Genomic DNA, 22,202 nt, shown 5'->3' on the forward strand with positions numbered 1-22,202 from the left:
TGCATGACTCGTCCTATGTCATGCACGGTATCCGGCACTGCGGTCCTGCGCAGGCGCACTACAATACTTTGATCTGCCCTGCTCAGGGCCAATTCTGACGCTTTGCCTCAGCTTTTTCTTATTGCCCTCGTGTGGTGGCAATTGGGTTGATGGTAGTTTTGGATGGTGTCAGCTGTGCAGTGTTAGCTGGTATCAAGCCCTGGTGTTAGTAAACGAGAGGTGTCTATGAGACATCCCCAGTACTAACCCAGTAAGTGAAAATAAACACACACACATATACTTTTTTTGAAAATACACTCTCCCTGGTTCACAATTTTATTTAAAAAAAAAAAAATCCATGCAGGTCCGACATAGTCCAGGGAAGGATACATAAAAGAGAAACATAAATAAGACACTATCCCTCCTTTATCAGTTTATTAGCAAGCAAAGTTGCCTGCTCTGACCTAGTCCAGCGGTTCCCACGACTTTGCTCAATTACGTGGATGAAATGCCAAGAACCTCAGATTACCAAAGATTACCTGGAACTGCAGAACAAGGCTCCATACGCTTTGAGCAGCAGCTAATCCAGGTTAGGCAACATACCATGAGATCCAGGACACTGATGACCGGTGACATCAGGATCATCACCGTTAATCACTGTGATGAGCGTTGATAATCTTGACATCATCAGTGTCCTGTGTCTCAGTGCGTAGCATGAGCTGGGACTGGCTGCTCAACGCCTATGGCGCCTCATTCTGAGGTTTCATTACCTTTTGATCCAGGTAATTAGAGAAATATTGTGGGAACACTAGACTACATGGAAGCATGGAACTTTGCTTTCTAAAAAATTTGTGAATGAGTCTTGCTTTAATTTCTCTCTTGGGTCTTTCAGGTTTCCATTTGTCGACTACATCGGAATCCCTGGTCTAATAGACAGCTCTCAATTACTAACACCAGGGCTTGATGACAGCTGACACTACACAGCTGACATCAACCCCCACTAACATTACCTCGATTGCAATCGGAAAGAGCTGAGGCGAAGCGCCAGAATTGGCGCTTCTATTGTGATGTGCCACTTCTGGGGCACCTGTGAGTTAGCATTTTTAGGCTGGGAAGGGCCCAATAACCATGGACCTTCTCACCCTGATAATATCAGCCTGCAGCTGTCTGCTTTACCTTTGCTAGTTATCAGAAAAAGGGTGGGGGAACCTCACTTTGATTTTTTTTTTTCATTCATTCATTCATTCATTCAATGAATGAAATAATGAATGATTCATTCATTCATTCATGCATCAAAAACAGTCCACTCTCTCCATCTATTTATTTGTAGATCTAACAGATAAAGATACTCACTCACTTCTCCAACGATTGATGTAAAATTCCTTTATTTGTACATCAATTCAATGGCATATACATATTAATACCATTTAAAAATTGAAAATGGGTGAATGTGTAGAATGCCAAAAACAGACCCAGGGCACAATGTAAAAAACATTATTTTCTGAATCACACCATCACAGTGGTTGTATAAATAATATTTAACGCAATATAATAGCAATATAAAGAGAAAAGAAAGTCAACAGGGTGTGTGTGTGAATAATTGCTCTTAAGTGTGAAAGTATTGGAGTCTCACAAAGGGAGAACTTAGCCAGTGCAAACAAATGAGCAGACCAAGGTGCATAATCAAGTAATAACCACACAACCATTATAATATGTTTAACCGCATAACGACGGCCGTACTACTTAAAGCTGCGGCAAAACAGGGTACTTATTCTGTTCCGCCTTAAAGCGGCGGTCCGAAAAAAACATGTAGCGCCCCCCAGCGACGGAATATCTCGGTTTCAGCTACCGGGGGTAGCCGAGACCCCCCCCCAGATTATGAATCGGGCTGTTTTTTTTGAACCCCGATAATGTGATTGCCAGTATACACCGTAAATAAAAAAAAGAAATGGCCGGTAAAACTGATTTCTTTTTCATCTGACGTGATCAAACATGTCAGGTGAGAAAGAAATATAAACCCCTAGTACCCCCAAGGCCCCCGGTACCGGAGGACCCCCCCCCCCCACGCTACCCCCCCTCCGGAACTTTCAAAATGGCGCCCGAAAACTGCCGCCGGGTCTGCATTCATTTCCCTCCGATCTGAAATGATCAAACATTTCAGATCGGAGGGAAATGTCCTCTCCCTGAGCCCTCCTCCAGTACACCGGAGCCCCCTGGTCTCCCGGAGCCCCCTCCGGTTCGCCAGAGAGCCCCCCGTTCCCCCCGCCGGAGCACGCAAAATGGCAGCGCACAGTAGCGCGCGGCCGCATTCATCCTGCTCCTTCTGCCGCATGTGACACGTCACATGTGACAGAAAAGTCGTTCCCAGGTCCTGCCAGGTCTCCCGCCGTCACCCCCCATAAGCCCCCGGTTCTTCCCCGGTACCTGGCTGTTGCTCCGGTCCCCGCGATCCCTCCTCCTCCTTCTGGAAAGCTGGCGGCGCATGCGCAGACAGCGGCTGTCAGCCAGCTCCTTGCAAGCAGGGACGCTGACCTCGCTACTGCACATGCTGCTGTACTGTGGACCGGGGGGATCGTGAGTGCAGTAATCTGCAGCCACACTCCTCACATGGAGGGCCTGCTGTTCTAGAAAATGGGGGGTACGTTCTGTGAGCGTGCCCCTCATATTCTGGAATGAGGTTACTGCAGGTCACTCTGCCCTAGGTTGGACCGGCGCAGTGTGAGTGCAGTATTCTCAGATTACTGCACCCACACTGCTCATGGAGAGCTTGCTCTTCCAGAAAATGGGGGATGCGTTCCCTGAACATGCCCCCTATATTCTAGAAGGTCCAGTGTCGTCGTGTACCTCCAAAATGGATTACAGCGACCGTAATTATTTTACTTTCAATAAATTGGTGTAAGAGGAAATGTTTCGGGTAGTGTTTTTTTTCAAATAAATTTTTTTTTGTCTGTATTTTTTTCTATTACTGACTGGGTTGGTGATGTCGGGTATCTGATTAGATGCCGTGACATCACTAACCCCAGGGCTTGATGCCAGGTGACATTACAGCTGGTATCAACCCCGTATATTACCCCGTTTGCCATTGCAACAGGGCACGGAATGAGCTGGGGCGAAGCTCCAGGATTGGCGCATCTAATGGATGCGCCACTTCTGGGGCGGCTGCGGCCTGCTATTTCTTTGTCGCTCTATTGGGAGACCCAGACAATTGGGTGTATAGGCTATGCCTCCGGAGGCCGCACAAAGTATTACACTCAAAAGTGTTAAGCCCCTCCCCTTCTGCCTATACACCCCCCGTGCTCCCACGGGCTCCTCAGTTTTTTGCTTTGTGCGAAGGAGGTCAGACACGCACAGCACAGCTCCACAGATTAGTCAGCAGCAGCTGCTGACTATGTCGGTTGGAAGAAAAGTGGGCCCATATAGGGCCCCCAGCATGCTCCCTTCTCACCCCACTCTTGTCGGCGGTGTTGTTAAGGTTGAGGTATCCATTGCGGGTACGGAGGCTGGAGCCCACATGCTGCTTTCCTTCCCCATCCCCCTCAGGGCTCTGGGTGAAGTGGGATCCTATCGGTCTCCAGGCACTGAGACCGCGCTTCATCCACAACTCCTGTGGAGCCTGCTGGATAGGAGCCGGGTACAGTTCAGGGACATGGCCCTGCTACGTGAAGGTACTCTGTATCCCTGTGGGGACCGCGCACGGCAACACCTCAGCTTTGCTGGGTGTGCTAGTGCACCGGGGACCGCGGCGCTGACCGGGTTAAACTGTGCCATTACACACTCAGCGTCGCTGAGTGTGTTTATATGTAGGGGCTACCGCGCTAACCGCCGCTGCCATGGGAAACTGCGGCGCGGCTGGGACTTGTAGTTCGCTGGGGACTTCGGCGTCGGCCGCGCTTTTACGGCGGCCACGCGTATACTCGAGTCCCCGGCTTGCTTGCGGCCTAGTTTCCCTTTCTCCCGCCCTCAGCCCTGACAGGCAGGGGAAGGGCGGGACGCTGCACGGAACGAGCAGCACTGAGGGCTGGAGTATGATTTCCATACTCCACCCCCCTCACTGTGCACAGTGTGAGCACCTCGGCCACGCCCACGGCTCCCTCCTCTCGTCAGGACGCCGCAGCCATTCCTGTCAGCTACTCCGACGCTGCAGAGAGGGATTAACCCTGGGAGACCCAGACACGGTCTCTGGTGGCCTCATAACCGCTTTAGGCGGATGGTAAGCAGCACCTGTGGTGCTAGCCCCATGGTGCTGTAGTGTATTGATACATTATTTGTTTATAGTATATATTTTACACTGTATGAGCACAGTTCATTCTGGCTATATACCCTAGTGTGTTACTCAGGGAAAACAATAGCATGGCGCCCACAAAAGGCAGGGGTGCCAAAGCACAGGCTTATTATGCTGCCTGCGTCGCTTGTATGACCCAGCTGCCGGCAGGTTCCATTGACCCTCATTGTGTGCAATGTTCGGCCCTGTGACACTTTTTCAGCCAGGGCCTCTGCTAAGAGGGGCCCAGGGGGAGCCACCTGTTGACACTGTCCTAGTGATGGGGACGGAGTTTGCAAAACTCTCTGAGACTATGACTAAGATACGGTATCTCAGCAAAGGGACTCTGTTGAATCATTGTTCCCTGGCCCCCCTCAGTTGGACCAACAATGTCCTCCCGGGGTATCTCATACATCCCAGACTGAGGGTTCTGACTTAGACCCCAGCCCCAGACCGACTAAGCGGGCTCGCTTAGAATTTCCCTCGACATCATATTGTTCAGGGTCTCAGCGGGGGGAATCTCTGGTTGATGATGCGGAGACAGCGGATCAGGATTCTGATCCTGAGGGCGCTCTCAATCTTAATACTCCAGACGGGGACGCCATAGTGAACGTTCTTATTGCGTCCATCGATCAAATGCTGGATATTTCTCCCTCAGCTCCTCCGGCGGAGGAGTCAGCTTCTCTTACACCGCGTATGTTTTTGGACCACTCTGATTTCAGAGAGGCAGTCCAGATTCATCATGCTTGTCCAGATAAGCGGTTTTCTAAGCGCCTTAAGGATACACGTTATCTTTTTCCCCCTGACGTGGTTAAAGGTTGGACTCAGTGTCCCAAAGTGGATCCTCCAATCTCCAGACTGGCGGCTAGATCCATACTTGCAGTGGAAGAGGGGGCCTCGCTCAAGGATGCCACTGACAGGCAGATGGAGCTCTGGTTGAAATCCATCTATGAAGCTATCGGAGCTTCTTTTGCCCCAGCATTCGCAGCCGTATGGGCGCTACAAGCTATCTCAGCAGGTCAAGCGCAAATTGAAGCAGCCACATGCATGGCCGCGCCACAAGTGGCATCCATTACCACCCAGACCTCGGCAATTGCGTCTTACGCTATTATTGCTGTCCTGGACTCTGCGAGCCGTACGGCGGTCGCGGCCGCCAATTCGGTGGTACTCCGCAGGACCTTGTGGCTACGGGAATGGAAGGCAGATTTTGCTTCCAAAAAAGCGCTTAACCAGTTTGCCAATTTCTGGCGACAGGCTGTTTGGCGAGCGTCTGGATGAAATCATCACACAATCCAAGGGAAAGGATACATCCTTACCCCAGTCCAAACAGGACATACCCCAACAGAGGAGAGGGCAGTCGAGGTTTCGGTCCTTTCAGGGCGGGGCAGGTCCCAATTCTCCTCGTCCAAAAGGTCTCAGAAAGAACAAAGGAACTCTGATGCATGGCGGTCTAAGTCACGTCCTTAAGAGGCCACCGGAGGCGCCGCTACCAAAGCGGCTTCCTCATGACTTCGACCTCCTCTAGTAGCATCCTCGGTCGGTGGCAGGCTCTCCCGCTTTTGCGACACCTGGCTGCCACAAATAAAAGACCGCTGGGTGAGAGACATTCTGTCTCACGGTTACAAGATTGAGTTCACCTCTCGTCCCCCGACTCGATTCTTCAGGTCATCCCCGCCTCCCGAGCGAGCCGAGGCTCTTCTGCAGGCGCTGTGCACTCTGAAGGCAGAAGGAGTGGTGATCCCGGTTCCTCTTCAGCAACTGAGCCACGGTTTTTACTCCATCTTGTTTGTGGTCCCAAAGGAGGACGGGTCTTTCCGCCCGGTCCTGGACCTGAAACTGCTCAACAAACATGTAAAACCAGACTGTTCAGGATGGAATCCCTCCGCTCCGTCATCGCCTCAATGTACCAAGGAGATTTCCTTGCATCGATCGATATCAAAGATGCTTATCTCCACGTACCGATTGCTCCAGAGCCCAGCGCTTCTTGCGCTGCGACATAGGAAACGAACACCTGCAATTCGTGGCACTGCCGTTCGGCCTGGCAACAGCCCCACGGTAGCGCTCCTACACTCGCAGGGTCACTCGGTGATCCCGTACTTGGATGCTGATCAAGGCACCCTCTCAAGAGGCATGCCAACGCATCCTCGACGCTTCCCTGGAGACTCTCCAGGGTGTCGGGTGGATCATCAATTTTTCCAAAGTCAAATCTGACACCGGCCCAATCGCTGACATACCTTGGCATGGAGTTTCATACCCTCTCAGCGATAGTGAAGCTTCCGCTGTTCAAGCAGTAGGCACTACAGAAAGAGGTACAATCTCTCCTTCAAGGCCAGTCACACCCCTTGAGGCGCCTCATGCACTTCCTGGGGAAGATGGTGGCAGCAATGGAGGCAGTCCCTTTCGCGCAGTTTCACCTGCGTCCCCTTCAATGGGACATCCTACGCAAATGGGACAGGAAGCCGACGTCCCTCGACAGGACCGTCTCCCTCTCTCAGGCGACCAAAGCTTCCCTTCGGTGGTGGCTTCTTCCCACTTCGTTATCGAAGGGGAAATCCTTCCTACCCCCATCCTGGGAAGTAGTCACGACGGACGCGAGTCTGTCAGGGTGGGGAGCGGTTTTTTCCCCACCACAGGGCTCAGGGTACGTGGACCCAGCAAGAGTCTTCGCTTCAGATCAATGTTCTGGAAATACGGGCAGTGTATCTTGCCCTGAAAGCGTTCCAGCAGTGGCTGGAAGGCAAGCAGATCAGAATTCAGTCGGACAATTCCACAGCGGTGGCATACATCAACCACCAAGGCGGCACACGCAGCCGGCAAGCCTTCCAGGAAGTCCGGCGGATTTTGATGTGGGTGGAAGCCACGGCCTCCACCATATCCGCAGTTCACATCCCAGGCGTGGAAAACTGGGAAGCAGATTATCTCAGTTGCCAGGGCATGGACGCAGGGGAATGGTCTCTTCACACGGACGGGTTTCAGGAGATCCGTTGCTGCTGGGGGGTGCCGGACGTCGACCTCATGGCATCCCGGCACAACAACAAGGTACCAATGTTCATGGCACGGTCTCAAGATCCCAGAGCTCTGGCGGCAGACGCCTTAGTTCAGGATGGTCGCAGTTTCAGCTCCCTTATGTGTTTCATCCGCTGGCACTGTTGCCCAGAGTGTTACGCAAGATCAGAACCGACTGCCGCCGCGCCATCCTCGTCGCTCCAGGCTGGCCAAGGAGGTCGTGGTACCCGGATCTGTGGCATCTCACGGTCGGCCAACCGTGGACACTACCAGACCGAACAGACTTGCTATCTCGAGGGCCGTTTTTTCCATCTGAATTCTGCGGCCCTCAACCTGACTGTGTGGCTATTGAGTCCTGGACCCTAGCGTCTTCAGGGTTATCTCAAGACGTCATTGCCACTATGAGACAGGCTAGGAAACCAACGTCCGCCAAGATCTACCACAGGACGTGGAAAATTTTCCTGTCGTGGTGCTCTGCTCAGGGTTTTTCTCCCTGGCCTTTTGACTTGACCACTTTTCTGTCCTTCCTTCAATCTGGACTGGAAAAGGGTTTGTCGCTCGGCCTAGCCAGGCTTCCACAGGTACGCACGTTCCTGCAGGGGGTTTGTCACATCGTTCCTCCTTACAAGCGGCCGTTAGAACCCTGGGATCTAAACAGGGTTCTGATGGTTCTTCAGAAACCACCATTCGAGCCAATGAGAGATATTTCCCTCTCACGACTTTCGCAGAAAGTGGTTTTTCTAGTAGCAGTCGCTTCTCTTCGGAGAGTGTCTGAGCTAGCAGCATTGTCGTGCAAAGCCCCTTTCCTGGTGTTTCACCAGGACAAGGTGGTTCTACGTCCGGTTCCGGATTTTCTCCCTAAGGTGGTATCCTCCTTTCATCTCAATCAGGATATCTCCTTACCTTCTTTTTATCCTCATCCAGTTCACCAATGTGAAAAGGATTGGCACTTGTTAGATTGGGTGAGAGCACTCAGACTCTACATTTCTCGTACGGCGCCCCTGCGCCGCTCGGATGCACTCTTTGTCCTTGTCGCTGGCCAGCGTAAAGGGTCACAGGCTTCCAAATCAACCCTGGCTCGGTGGATCAAGGAGCCAATTATCGAAGCCTACCGTTCTGCTGGGCTTCCGGTTCCCTCAGGGCTGAAGGCCCATTCTACCAGAGCCGTGGGCGCGTCCTGGGCTTTGAGGCACCAGGCTACGGCTCAGCAGGTGTGTCAGGCGGCTACCTGGTCGAGCCTGCACACTTTCACGAAGCACTATCAGGTGCATACCTATGCTTCGGCGGATGCCAGCCTAGGTAGACGACTCCTTCAGGCGGCGGTTGCCCACCTGTAGGAGGGGGCCGTTTTACGGCTCTATTATGAGGTATTATTTTACCCACCCAGGGACTGCTTTTGGACGTCCCAATTGTCTGGGTCTCCCAATAGAGCGACAAAGAAGAAGGGAATTTTGTTTACTTACCGTAAATTCCTTTTCTTCTAGCTCTAATTGGGAGACCCAGCGCCCGCCCCTGTTTTTTTGTGTACACATGTTGTTCATGTTGAATGGTTTCAGTTCTCCGATATTCCTTCGGATTGAAGTTACTTTTAACCAGTTTATAATTCTTTTTCCTCCTTCTTGCTTTTGCACCAAAACTGAGGAGCCCGTGGGAGCACGGGGGGTGTATAGGCAGAAGGGGAGGGGCTTAACACTTTTGAGTGTAATACTTTGTGCGGCCTCCGGAGGCATAGCCTATACACCCAATTGTCTGGGTCTCCCAATTAGAGCTAGAAGAAAAGGAATTTACGGTAAGTAAACAAAATTCCCTTCTTTTAGACTGGGAAGAGTCCAATAACCATGGCTCTTCCCACCCTGAGAATACCAGACCCCAGCTGTCCGCTTCACCTTGGCTGGTGATCTAATTTGGGGGGGACCCCACGTTTTGTTTTTTTTTGTTTTTTTGAAAAAAAAAAAAACGCCTGGGGAGCCCTCCAAATTGATCACCAGCCAAGGTGAAGCTGTCAGCTGTGGTTTGCAGGCTACAGCTGTCTGCTTTACCCTAGCTGGCTATCAAAAATAGGGGGGACACGTCGTTTATTTTCATTATTAATTTTTTGGGGGACTAAATACAAGGATAGGCACCCTTTAGTGTCACATGAAAGGCACTAAAAGGTGCCAGCAATATGCAGGGGGGTGGGACATTATATATGTTTGACATCTATCCATTCATCCATTGTAGCATTTTAGGCTGTGTGCCCACAATCAGGGTTTGCAGCGTTTTGGGCAGTGTTTTCCCTGCGTCCATAACGCTGCGTTGTGTAGTAAAAGCACAGTGCAAGGATTTTTAGAAATCCCGTGCCCACTGTGCTTCTCTTCTCCGCAGCATAAACCGACCTGTGGCGCAGCTTCCCGAGCCTCAGCATGTCAATTTATGCTGCGGAGACAAGAGTGTTCTCTGCAGGTAGAATAGAGCTAAAGTCCACACCAGCCTGAAACCAAATCGTGGACATGGGCAGCTGCGTTCTCCCGTGGACAACACTCACATCTCTGCAGGAAGGCTGACACTGTGTACTAGACGCTGTGTCGCTGGATCATGCCCACATAGCCTAAAAGTGAGAAATTTGTTGCTACAGCAACATTTTTGTGAAGTACCTGTGGATTCAAAATGCTTACTATACTCCTGAAAAAAATCCTTGAGGGGTCCAGTTTGCAAAATGGGGTCACTTGTGGGGGGTTCTGCTTTATAGGTACCCAAGGGGCCCTGCAAATGTGACATGGTGCCCGCAATTTATTTCAACTTTTCCAGAATTCAAATGGTGCTCCTTCCATTCCAAGCCCTCCCATTTATCCAAGCAGAGGTTTTTGGCCACATGTGGGGTATCCCTGTGCTCATAAGACATTGGATAACAACCTGTGGGGTCCACTTTTTGTTGACTCTTGAAAAAGTAAGAAATTTGATGCTAAAGCAACATTTTTGTGAAAAAAATAAAAATTTTCAATATGGCAACCTAAGCTTATCAAATTCTGTGAAGTACTCGTGGATTCAAACTGCTCAATATACACCTAGATAAAAGCCTTGAGGTGTCTTGTTTCCAGAATGGGGTCACTTGTGGGGGAGCTCCACTGTTTAGGCACCTTAGGGGCTTTCCAAATGCAACATAGCGTCCGCTAATTATTCCAGCCAATTGTGCAGTCAAATGGCGCTCCTTCCCTTGCGAGTCATGCTGTGCACCCAAACAGTTGATTTCCACCACACATAAGGTATCAGCATACTCAGGAGAAATTGCACAATAAATTTTATGCTGATTTTTTTTCCTTTTACACTTGTAAAAAAAAAAGCTACCTGGTTGAAGTAACAATTTTGTGGTAAAAATGTATTTTTTTTTTTATTTTCAAAGCTCAACATTATAAACTTCTGTGAAGCACCTGGGGCTTCAGGGTACTCACCAAACATCTAGATAAATTCCTTGTGGGTTCTATTTTCCAAAATGTGGCCACATATTGAGGAGCTTCACGGTTTAGGCACCTCAGGGGCTCTCCTAATGCAACATGGAGTCCGCTATTGATTCCAGACAATTTTGCAGTCAAATGACACTCCTTCCCTTCCGAGCCCCGCGCGATCAGCTGAGCTGTCACTGAGGTTACCCGCTGTCACTGGATCCAGTGGTGGATGCAGCGGTGGCCGCGGGTAACCTCAGTGAGAGCTCAGCTGATTGCGCTACTCACCTCAGTTGCTGCGTGGAGGTGAGAGGAGCAGCGGTGAGTAGCGCGATCAGCTGAGCTGTCACTGAGGTTACCCGCGGCCACCGCTGCATCCACCGCTGGATCCAGTGACAGCGGGTAACCTCAGTGACAGCTCAGCTGATCGCGCGGCTGTCTTCATTAGCTGTGTGGAGGTGACAGGAGCGGCTGTGTCTGCTGCAGCTCCGGTCACCTCCATGCAGCAGCGCTGGAAGCGACGCTGCATCATCCTGGAGTACGCCGGACAAGGAGGGCTTTTTGGGGCTGATTAAAGTGGTTAACCATGGTATATGTTTGTGTTTTTTATTTATAATAAAGGATTTTTTCGGGTGTGTGTTTATTTACTGTAATTTACAGATTAATCATGGAAGGTGTCTCATAGACGCCTGACATGATTAATCTAGGACTTATTGGCAGCTATGGGCTGCCAATAACTCCTTATTACCCCGATTTGCCAACGCACCAGGGCAAATCGGGAAGAGCCGGGTACAGTCCCAGAACTGTCGCATCTAATGTATGCGGCAATTCTGGGCGGCTGCTGACTGATATTGTTAGGCTGTGGGGCTCCCCATAACGTGGAGCTCCCCATCCTGAGAATACCAGCCTTCAGCTGTATGGTTTTATCTGGCTGGTTTTAAAATTGGGGGGACCGCACGCCGTTTGTTTTAATTATTTAATTATTTATTTCACTGCACAGTATAGACACGCCCACCGGCTGCTGTGATTGGGTGCAGTGTGACACCTGTCACTCAGCGTGGGGGCGTGTCTCACTGTAACCAATCATAGGCGGCGTGGAAAGCAGGGAATACGAGATTGTTTAATGGGCGGCTGGCTTTTTCAAAACAGTAAAAGCCGCCGGAGCAGTGTGAATGCCGTGCAGCGCCGGGGATCGGTGAGTATGAGAGAGGGCTGCTCAATTCACTTACTCAGGAGGTTAGCGGTCACCGGTGAGTCCTTCACAGGTGACCGCTAATCAGGACGCGACACAGACAGAGCCGCAGCATGACAATGAAGTCGGGTGAAGTTCACCCGAGTTCATTCTGACAGTGCGGCTCTGTCTGTGTCTGCTGTCATCTGCCATTCAGCTCTGCTACATGGCTGTCTGTGGCTGCTGTCAGCGGCCATGTAGCAGAGCTGGATGGCAGATGACATAGTAAACACGCATCCCTACACATTACACACGCTTGGCAAGTCAATAAATTAAAAAAAAAAAGGTGCCCAATGCATACGTCACAGAACACATGATCTAAAGGATCGCACACAAAATTGATCAATTTAACATAGACTACTAACGCACGTGTGACAGCAAATGAACGACCTACGTGCAATCTCATTCAATCGCATATGCGACCTGGGCGTGTCACATAGCATACGAGATCGCACACCTAATTGTAAGGTGTAAAGCTGGCTTTAGGGGACCTCCAAATGCAACCTGGTGCCCGCAATCTTTTTCAGCCAAATTTCCTTTCCAAAATTCAAATATTGTTCCTTCCGTTCCAAGCCCTCCTATTTGTCCAAACAAAGGTTTCAGACCACATGTGAGGTATCACCGCGCTCATAAAAAAGTGGGTAACAAACTTTGAGGTCAAATTTTTGGAATTACCTCTTGAAAAAGTGAGAAAATTGATGCTAAAGCAACATTTTTGAGAAAATTATTAAAATTTTCAATATGACAATGTAACGTTAACAAAATCTGTGAAGTACCTGTGGGTCCAAAATGCTCACTATACCCCTAGATAGAAGCCTTGAGGGGTCTAGTTTCCAAAATGGCGTCACTTGTGAGGGGTTTCTTTTGTTTAGGTACCTTAGCGGACCGGTAAATGCAACATGGTGCCCGCAATCTATTTCAGCCAAATTTGCTTTTCAAAATTCAAATATTGCTCCTTCTGTTCCGAGCCCTCCTATTTGTCCAAACAGAGGTTTCTGACCACATGTGGGGTATCGGTGCGTTCATAAGAAAGTGGGTAACAAGTTTTGGGGTCCATTTTTGTTGTTATTTCTTTTAAAAGTGAATAAATTTGGGTTAGAGCAACATTTTTAGGTAAAATTTAATTTTTGCTTTTTTTCATTCCACATTGCTTTTGTTCATGTGAAGCACCTGAAGGGTTAATAAACTTCTTGAATGTGGTTTTGAGTACTTTGGGGGGTGCAGTTTTTAGAATGGTGTCACTTTTGGGTATTTTCTGTCATCTAGGCCTATCGAAGTCACTTCAAATGTGATGTGGTCCCTAAAAAAATGGTTTTGTAAATTTTGATGTAAAAATGAGAAATTGCTCATAAACTTTGAACCCCTCTAACTTCCTAACAAAAAAAAATTTTGTTTCCAAAATTGTGCTGATGTAAAGTAGACAAGTGGGAAATGTTATTTATTAACTATTTTGTGTCACTGAACTCTCTGGTTTAACGGTATAAAAATTCAAAAGTTGAAAATTGCTAAATTTTCAAAATTTTTGCCAAAATTCTATTTTTTTCTTAAATGCAAAAAATATTGTCCTAAATTTGGTACTAACATGAAGTCCAATATGTGACGAAAAAACAATCTCAGAATCACCGGGATCCGTTGAAGCGTTCCAGAGTTATAACCTCATGAAGTGACACTGGTCAGAATTGCAAAATTTGGTCTGGTCATTAAGGTGAAAATTAGCTCCGTCACTAAGGGGTTAATATACCTGTAACCAGTGCAGGAGAATAGTTACCACAGGAATGTGCCCCGGGGATGCCCAGGGGCAATTTGACACTCATATTAAAACAGATGCCAAATAGGTTTTTATTATCCATATCTATAGCATTCGCTGCTGTCTAAAAACCATGGAAAAACTGTACAAAAATGCAGCAAATCCGCAATCCTTTTTATACTTGCGTTTTTATATAGGATTATATAGGATTTTTTAATGTCTTCATTGAAGTCAGTGGGTGATCAAGCGCTGTAAAAATGCTGAAAGAATTCACATGCTACAGTTTTGTTTTCTTTTTGTACCAAACCTGCAAGCTACAAATTGGCAGTGTGTGTATGACACTTGAAGATTCTCATTGATATTGTTGGCATCAGGATTCCCTTCAAGTTTTGTGACAAATCTGCACTAACAAATGCATAAAAATAAAAACACAACATGAGCACACAGCCTTAAAGGGAACCTGTCAGCAGAAATTTCCCCTAAAACCTAACAGATTCCCCCTCTGCAGCTCCTGGGCTGCATTCTAGAAAGGTCCCTGTTATTATTGTGCCCCCTTTCTGACCAAAAAAGAGTTTATAAAGAGGTAGCTTTTTGGCTTCGGATTCTATAAATGTGACACGGGGGCGGGCAGCCTGATAGCCGTTATTCTGCCCCCTGGTCCTGTATGCCACCCCCATCGCTGATTTCCATACTTTTGGACGCCGCCCTCTGCTCCAGCCATCCCCGCGCATGCCCAGTGCCAGTCTCACGGGACTAAGCAGTGTGACCGCTGGTGACGTGTGCGCAGACAAGTGATTATGGGCGGGACTGTGACTGTTATCAGCAAGTACCCGCCCATAATCTCGTGAGCGCGCAAACCTCTCCAGCGGTCACACTGTGCTCAGTGTAGATGCTAGACTGTATGGGCTGCTTCCAGGGATGACGTCCCTTTGTCACGTGATAGTATTTTGAACATCACGTGACAAAGGGACGTCATCCCTGGAAGCAGCCCATACAGTCTAGCATCTACACTGAGCACAGTGTGACCGCTGGAGAGGTTTGCGCGCTCACGAGATTATGGGCGGGTACTTGCTGAGAACAGTCACAGTCCCGCCCATAATCACTTGTCTGCGCACACGTCACCAGCGGTCACACTGCTCAGTCCCATGAGACTGGCACTGGGCATGCGCGGGGATGGCTGGAGCAGAGGGCGGCGTCCAAAAGTATGGAAATCAGCGATGGGGGCGGCATACAGGACCAGGGGGCAGAATAACGGCTATCAGGCTGCCCGCCCCCGTGTCACATTTATAGAATCCGAAGCCAAAAAGGTACCTCTTTATAAACTTTTTTTTGGTCAGAAAGGGGGCACAATAATAACAGGGACCTTTCTAGAATGCAGCCCAGGAGCTGCAGAGGGGGAATCTGTTAGGTTTTAGGGGAAATTTCTGCTGACAGGTTCCCTTTAAGGCTGTGTGCTCATGTTGTGTTTTTATTTTTATGCATTTGTTAGTGCAGATTTGTCACAAAACTTGAAGGGAATCCTGATGCCAGCAATATCAATGAGAATCTTCAAGTGTCATACACACACTGCTAATTTGTAGCTTGCAGGTTTGGTACAAAAAGAAAACAAAACTGTAGCATGTGAATTCTTTCAGCATTTTTACAGCGCTTGATCACCCACTGACTTCAATGAAGACGTTAAAAAATCCTATATAATCCTATATAATGGGAGAATTGAACTCTTTGGATGCCAAAATACACACCATGTTTGGAGGCCAAAAGGCACTGCATCTCACCCCAAAACACCATACCAACAGTGAAGTCTGAAGGTGGGAACATTATGATGTGGGGCTGTTTTTCAGCATATGGCACTGGCAAACTTCAAATAGTTGAAGGAAGGATGAATTGACAAATGTAACGACACATTCTTGATAAGAATCTGGTGCCATCTACCAGGATGATGAAGGTAAAACAAGGGTGGATATTTCAAGATGATTCCAAAAACACAGCCATGAAACTCTCAATTTTTTTCAAAGGAAAAGGGAAAAAAAAAAAGCTGCTACAATTGCACAGCCAATGACTGGACCTGAATCCAATCGAAAATTTATAGAACAAACTAAAGCTCATAGTTCATAGGAGCCCACAGGACCTTCAGACTTTGAACAGTTTTTGTGCAGGAGAATGGGCCAAATCACACCTGAGCAATGTATGCCCCTAGTTTCTCCATATGGGAGGCATCTTGAAGCTGTAAACACAAACAAAGGCTTTCGTATGAAGTATTAAATGTCAGTATGTAAAGTACTTTTCTTTGTCGCTCCATTGGGAGACCCAGACAATTGGGTGTATAGCTCCTGCCTCCGGAGGCCACACAACGTATTACACTTAAAAGTGTAAACCCCTCCCCTCTGCCTATACACCCCCCCCCGTGCATCACGGGCTCCTCAGTTTTTATGCTTTGTGTTGAAGGAGGCACACATGCATGCAAGCTCCACATTTTAGTCAGCAGCAGCTGCTGACTATATCGGATGGAAGAAAAGAGGGCCCATAACAGGGCCCCCGGCATGCTCCCTTCTCACCCCACTCTGGTCGGCGGTGCTGTTAGGCTATGTGCCCACGCTACAGGATTTACCGCGGATTTGCCGCGGATTTTGCCGCGGATTTACCGCGGATTTGCCGAAAATCTGCAGCAGCAGCACTTCCAAGCCATTTCAATGGCATTTTGGAAATGCTGTGCCCATGCTGCGGATTTTTCCGCGGCGGATTTGCCGCTGATTTTGATCCGGAAAAATCTGCAGCATGTCAATTGTTTGGTGCAGATTTGGTGCGGATTTTTGGTTTTGAATGGGGGAAAAAAAAAAAATGAAATCCGCATCAAAATCCGCGGTAAATTCGCGGCAAATCCGCGGGTGCGGATTTGCCGCGAAAGTCGCGGATTTTCAGGCAGAAAAATCCGCAGGGACATTCTAGCGTGGGCACATAGCCTTAAGGTTGAGGTACCCATTGCGGGTACAAAGGCTGGAGCCACATGCTGTTTTCCTTCCCCATCCCTTAGGGGCTCTGGGTGAAGTGGGATCCTCACCGGTCACCATGCACTGGGACCGTGCTCCCTCCGCAGCCCCTGGGGGAATCTGCTGGACAGGAGACCGGGTATCATCAGGGACAGGCCCTGCTCCTCTGAGGTACTCTGTGTCCCCTTTGGGACGGCGCATAGAGCGCCTGTGTAACGGACGCTGCAGCACCTGCTGGGTGTCTTGCGTCGCCGGGACTACCGCGCCGACCGCGCTTGTTTGCCGGCCGCGCTAATAAATTTAGTCCCCGGCTTTTGCGGCCTAGTACCGCAAATTCCCGCCCCCGGGCCTGCCAGTCAGGGGTGAGGGCGGGACGCTAGACTACATGTCAGCGGTGAGGGCTGGAGCATACTGAGGTATCCTCCTCCCCCCTCACTGAGCACTGCGGGGCACCAGATTCCCGCACTTTCTGAGGCACGCCCACGGCTCCCTCCTCCTCTCAGAACGCTGGCAGCCATTCCTATCAGCACTTCTGACGCTGGAGAACTTCAGAGGGGAGACAGCACCGAGCTCCACAGCTCTGGGAGGCCCAGGCAGGGAATCTGGTGGTCACACAACCGCTGAGAGCGGTCGGTAAGCAGCACCTGTTACTAGGTGCTGGCCCCCCTGGGTGCCGAAGTGTATATTTATATGCTTATATTGTATACATTTACTCTGTACGGCTGCACTATTTGCTTTTGGCTATATACCCTCACTGATTGCTCTAAGAGGAGACAACAGCATGTCGTCCGCAAAAAGCAAGGGTGCCAAGGCACAGGCTTATTTTGCAACCTGTACCTCATGTGCGGCTATGCTACCTGCAGGTTCCACCTACCCTCATTGTGTGCAATGCTCGGCCCCTGTGACACTCACTCAGCCGGAGCCTCAGCCACTGGTGGGACCCTCGGCCCAGGTGGAACCACCTGCTGCCACTGTCCAGGTGACAAGGACAGAGTTTGCAGTTTTGGCTGACAAACTTTGAGTCTATTTCCCAATCCATGGCTCAGTCTATGGATAGATGGTCTGCTAAGATACTAGAAGCTTTGCAGTCCAGACCGGTAACACAGGCCCCGGGCACTGTTGAATCATTGCCCTCAGACCCCCCTCGGTCGGCGCAGCAAAGTGCTCCTGGGGCGACTCATAGGTCCCACGTTGAGGACTCCGACACGGACCCCAGTCCCAGATCGGCTAAGCGGGCTCGCTGGGAGCTTTCCTCGACTTCATCACACTGCTCAGGGTCTCAGCATGAGGACTCTCTGGAGGATGAAGCGGAGGTGGCAGATCAGGGCTCTGATCCTGACGCCGCTCTCAACCTTGATACACCTGAAGGGGACGCCATAGTAAACTACCTTATAGCGTCCATCAATCAGGTGTTAGAACTTTCTCCTCCAACTCCTCAGATTCAGGAGTCAGCTTCTCAGCAGGAGAAATTCCAATTTAGGTTTCCCAAACGTACACGGAGTGCGTTTCTTGATCACTCCAACTTCAGAGATACAGTCCAGAAACACCGAGCTTTCCCGGACAAGCGCTTTTCTAAGCGCCTTAATGACACATGTTACCCCTTCCCCCCTGAAGTAGTTAAGGGGTGGGCTCAGTGTCCCAAGGTGGATCCTCCAGTCTCTAGACTGGCGGCTAGATCCATAGTTGCAGTGGCAGATGGTTCATCGCTCAAGGATGCCACTGACAGGCAGATAGAGCTCCTGATGAAATCCATCTATGAAGCTATAGGCGCGTCTTTTGCTCCGGCATTCGCAGCCGTATGGGCACTCCAAGCTATCTCAGCTTGTCTGTCTGAGATTAATGCAGTCACACGTGCCTCTACTCCGCAGGTTGTGTCTTTAACCTCTCAGGCGTCGGCTTTTGCGTCCTACGCCATGAATGCTGTCCTGGACTCTGCGAGCCGTACGGCGGTAGCATCCGCCAATTCAGTGGCAGTTCGCAGGGCCATGTGGCTACGTGAATGGAAGGCAGACTCTGCTTCCAAGAAGTTCTTAACCGGTTTGCCATTTTCTGGCGACCGCCTGTTTGGCGAGCAATTGGATGAAATCATTAAACAATCCAAGGGAAAGGACTCGTCCTTACCCCAGTCCAAACCAAACAGACCTCAACAACGGAAGGTACAATCGAGGTTTCGGTCCTTTCGGCCCTCAGCCAGGTCTCAATTCTCCTCGTCCAACAGGCCACAGAAGGGCCAGAGGAACTCTGATTCATGGCGGTCTAAGTCACGTCCTAAAAAGACCGCCGGAGGAACCGCTCCCAAAGCGGCCTCCTCATGACTTTCGGCCTCCCCAAACCGCATCCTCGGTCGGTGGCAGGCTCTCCCGCTTTTGCGACGCCTGGTTGCCACATGTCCAAGACCGATGGGTAAGAGACATTCTGTCTCACGGTTACAGGATAGAGTTCAGATCTCGTCCTCCGACTCGTTTCTTCAGAACATCTCCGCCCCCCGAGCGAGCCGAAGCTCTTCTTCAGGCAGTGAGCACTCTGAAGGCAGAAGGAGTGGTGATCCCTGTTCCCCTTCAGGACTGGGGTCACGGTTTTTACTCCAACTTGTTTGTGGTGCCAAAAAAGGACGGATCTTTCCGTCCCGTTCTGGACCTCAAACTGCTCAACAGACACGTGAAAACCAGGCGGTTCCGGATGGAATCTCTCCGCTCCGTCATCGCCTCGATGTCCCAAGGAGACTTCCTAGCATCAATCGACATCAGGGATGCTTATCTCCACGTGCCGATTGCACCAGAGCATCAGCGCTTCCTGCGTTTCGCCATTGGGGACGAACACCTTCAGTTCGTGGCACTGCCTTTCGGCCTGGCGACAGCCCCACGGGTCTTCACCAAGGTCATGGCAACAGTGGTGGCAGTTATAGGGGAGAGAGGGGCAGAAGTGTGCAAACAAGAGGGATACTCCAATTTATATAGAAAGGTTATCTTTATTACAAAATCCCTATAGGGACTATATCCACTGCTACTCTATCTTATGGGTAATCTGGCAATAGCTGGTGACTAGAGCTTTACATCTTTATACTTACAGGTTATTCCTATGGGGAACCTTGTTTGGGGAATTTTTTTCAGAGTCCCCTATGGTTTTATGGTGGCTCTGTATAATATAATGTAACCACATGTATATAAAAAAATATGCTTTGGGTACTAACTCCATTCTGCAATTTTGTATGACCTTGCAATTTATAATATGTTCTTTGTACCATTTGCAATTCTATGTGATCTTGTATGGTATACATGTATTATTGTTACCTAAACTGTTTGGCGGTTCCCTTATATATATTGTATTACCCTGTGTCACACCATTGTTTCCCCTTGGGTAGCAGGGGTTTTCCAAACCTCAACGGAGGATTGGATTGGTAGATATATATGGCTGTATGCCTTTTAAGTGTTTTTAATTGTGTGTATTCCTGTGTCCATTTTGTAATAAAGATAACCTTTCTATATAAATTGGAGTATCCCTCTTGTTTGCACACTTCTGCCCGTCTCTCCCCTATAAATGTATACTAAGTGTGCTGAGGTGAACCCATTTACCCATTTAGGGTATTATTAATTCTGTTAGGTGGTGCCCTCCCCACTCTTTGCTAACAGTGGTAGCAGTCCTACACTCTCAAGGACACTCGGTGATCCCTTACTTAGACGATCTTCTTGTCAAGGCCCCCTCTCGGGTGGCATGCCAACACAGCCTGAACATTGCTCTGGAGACTCTCCAGAGATTCGGGTGGATCATCAATTTCCCAAAGTCAAAACTGACACCGACCCAATCGCTGACATATCTCGGGATGGAGTTTCATACTCTCTCAGCGATAGTGAAACTTCCGCTGGACAAACAGCGTTCACTACAGACAGGGGTGCAATCTCTCCTTCGAGCCCAGTCGCACCCCTTGAGGCGCCTCATGCACTTCCTAGGGAAGATGGTGGCAGCAATGGAGGCAGTTCCATTTGCGCAGTTTAATCTGCGTCCACTTCAATGGGACATCCTCCGCAAATGGGACAGGAGGTCGACGTCCCTCGACAGGAACGTCTCCCTTTCTCGGGCAGCCAAGGCCTCCCTTCAGTGGTGGCTTCTTCCCACTTCTTTGTCGAAGGGGAAATCCTTCCTGCCCCCATCCTGGGCTGTGGTCACGACGGACGTGGGTCTGTCAGGGTGGGGAGCGGTCTTCCTCCACCACAGGGCTCAGGGTACCTGGACTCAGCCAGAGTCCTCCCTTCAGATCAATGTTCTGGAGATAAGGGCAGTGTATCTAGCCCTAAAGGCGTTCCAGCCGTGGCTGGAAGGCAGGCAGATCCGAATTCAGTCGGACAACGCCACGGCGGTGGCATACATCAACCACCAAGGCGGCACACGCAGTCGTCAAGCCTTCCAGGAAGTTCGGCGGATTCTGCTGTGGGTGGAAGCCACAGCATCCACCATCTCCGCAGTTCACATCCCGGGCGTAGAAAACTGGGAAGCAGACTTTCTCAGTCGCCAGGGCATGGACGCAGGGGAATGGTCTCTTCACCCGGACATGTTTCAAGAGATCTGTTGCCGCTGGGGAACGCCGGACGTCGACCTAATGGCGTCCCGGCACAACAACAAGGTCCCGGCATTCATGGCACAGTCTCAAGATAGGAGAGCTCTGGCGGCAGACGCATTAGTTCAGGATTGGTCGCAGTTTCGACTGCCTTATGTATTTCCTCCTCTGGCACTACTGCCCAGAGTGTTACGCAAGATCAGGTCCGACTGCCGCCGCGCCATCCTCATCGCCCCAGACTGGCCGAGGAGGTCGTGGTACCCGGATCTGTGGCATCTCACGGTGGGTCAACCGTGGGCACTACCAGACCGACCAGACTTGCTGTCTCAAGGGCCTTTTTTCCATCTGAATTCTGCGGCCCTCAACCTGACTGTGTGGCCATTGAGTCCTGGATCCTAGCGTCTTCAGGGTTATCTCAAGAGGTCATTGCCACTATGAGACAGGCCAGGAAACCAACGTCCGCCAAGATCTACCACAGGACGTGGAGGATCTTCTTATCCTGGTGCTCTGATCAGGGTCTTACTCCCTCGCCATTTGCCTTGCCCACTTTTCTGTCCTTCCTTCAATCCGGAATGGAAAAGGGTTTGTCTCTCGGCTCTCTTAAGGGACAAGTCTCGGCGCTCTGTGTTTTTTCAGAAGCGTCTAGCCAGGCTTCCCCAGATACGCACGTTCCTGCAGGGGGTTAGCCACATAGTCCCTCCTTACAAGCGTCCGCTAGAACCCTGGGATCTGAACAGGGTGCTAACGGCTCTTCAGAATCCACCTTTCGAGCCAATGAGGGATATTTCTCTTTCACGCCTTTCGCAGAAGGTGGTCTTCCTAGTGGCAGTCACATCACTTCGGAGAGTGTCTGAGCTAGCTGCACTGTCATGCAAAGCCCCCTTCCTGGTGTTTCACCAGGATAAGGTGGTTCTGCGTCCGGTTCCGGAATTTCTCCCTAAGGTGGTATCCCCTTTTCATCTCAATCAGGATATCTCCTTACCTTCTTTTTGCCCTCATCCAGTTCACCAATGTGAAAAG

The 22,202-nt window shown here is 49.9% G+C and overlaps 1 protein-coding gene across 2 annotated transcripts in view; it reads left to right on the forward strand.

Annotated features, from left to right (window-relative positions):
• Positions 1 to 22,202, forward strand: part of CNKSR1 (connector enhancer of kinase suppressor of Ras 1) — a 132,467-nt gene that overhangs the window by 23,413 nt on the left and 86,852 nt on the right. The gene's annotated exons all lie outside the window — the stretch shown is intronic.

The sequence above is a fragment of the Anomaloglossus baeobatrachus genome, chromosome 2 (assembly GCF_048569485.1).
Source record: "Anomaloglossus baeobatrachus isolate aAnoBae1 chromosome 2, aAnoBae1.hap1, whole genome shotgun sequence".
NCBI classification, from domain to species: Eukaryota; Metazoa; Chordata; class Amphibia; order Anura; family Aromobatidae; genus Anomaloglossus; species Anomaloglossus baeobatrachus.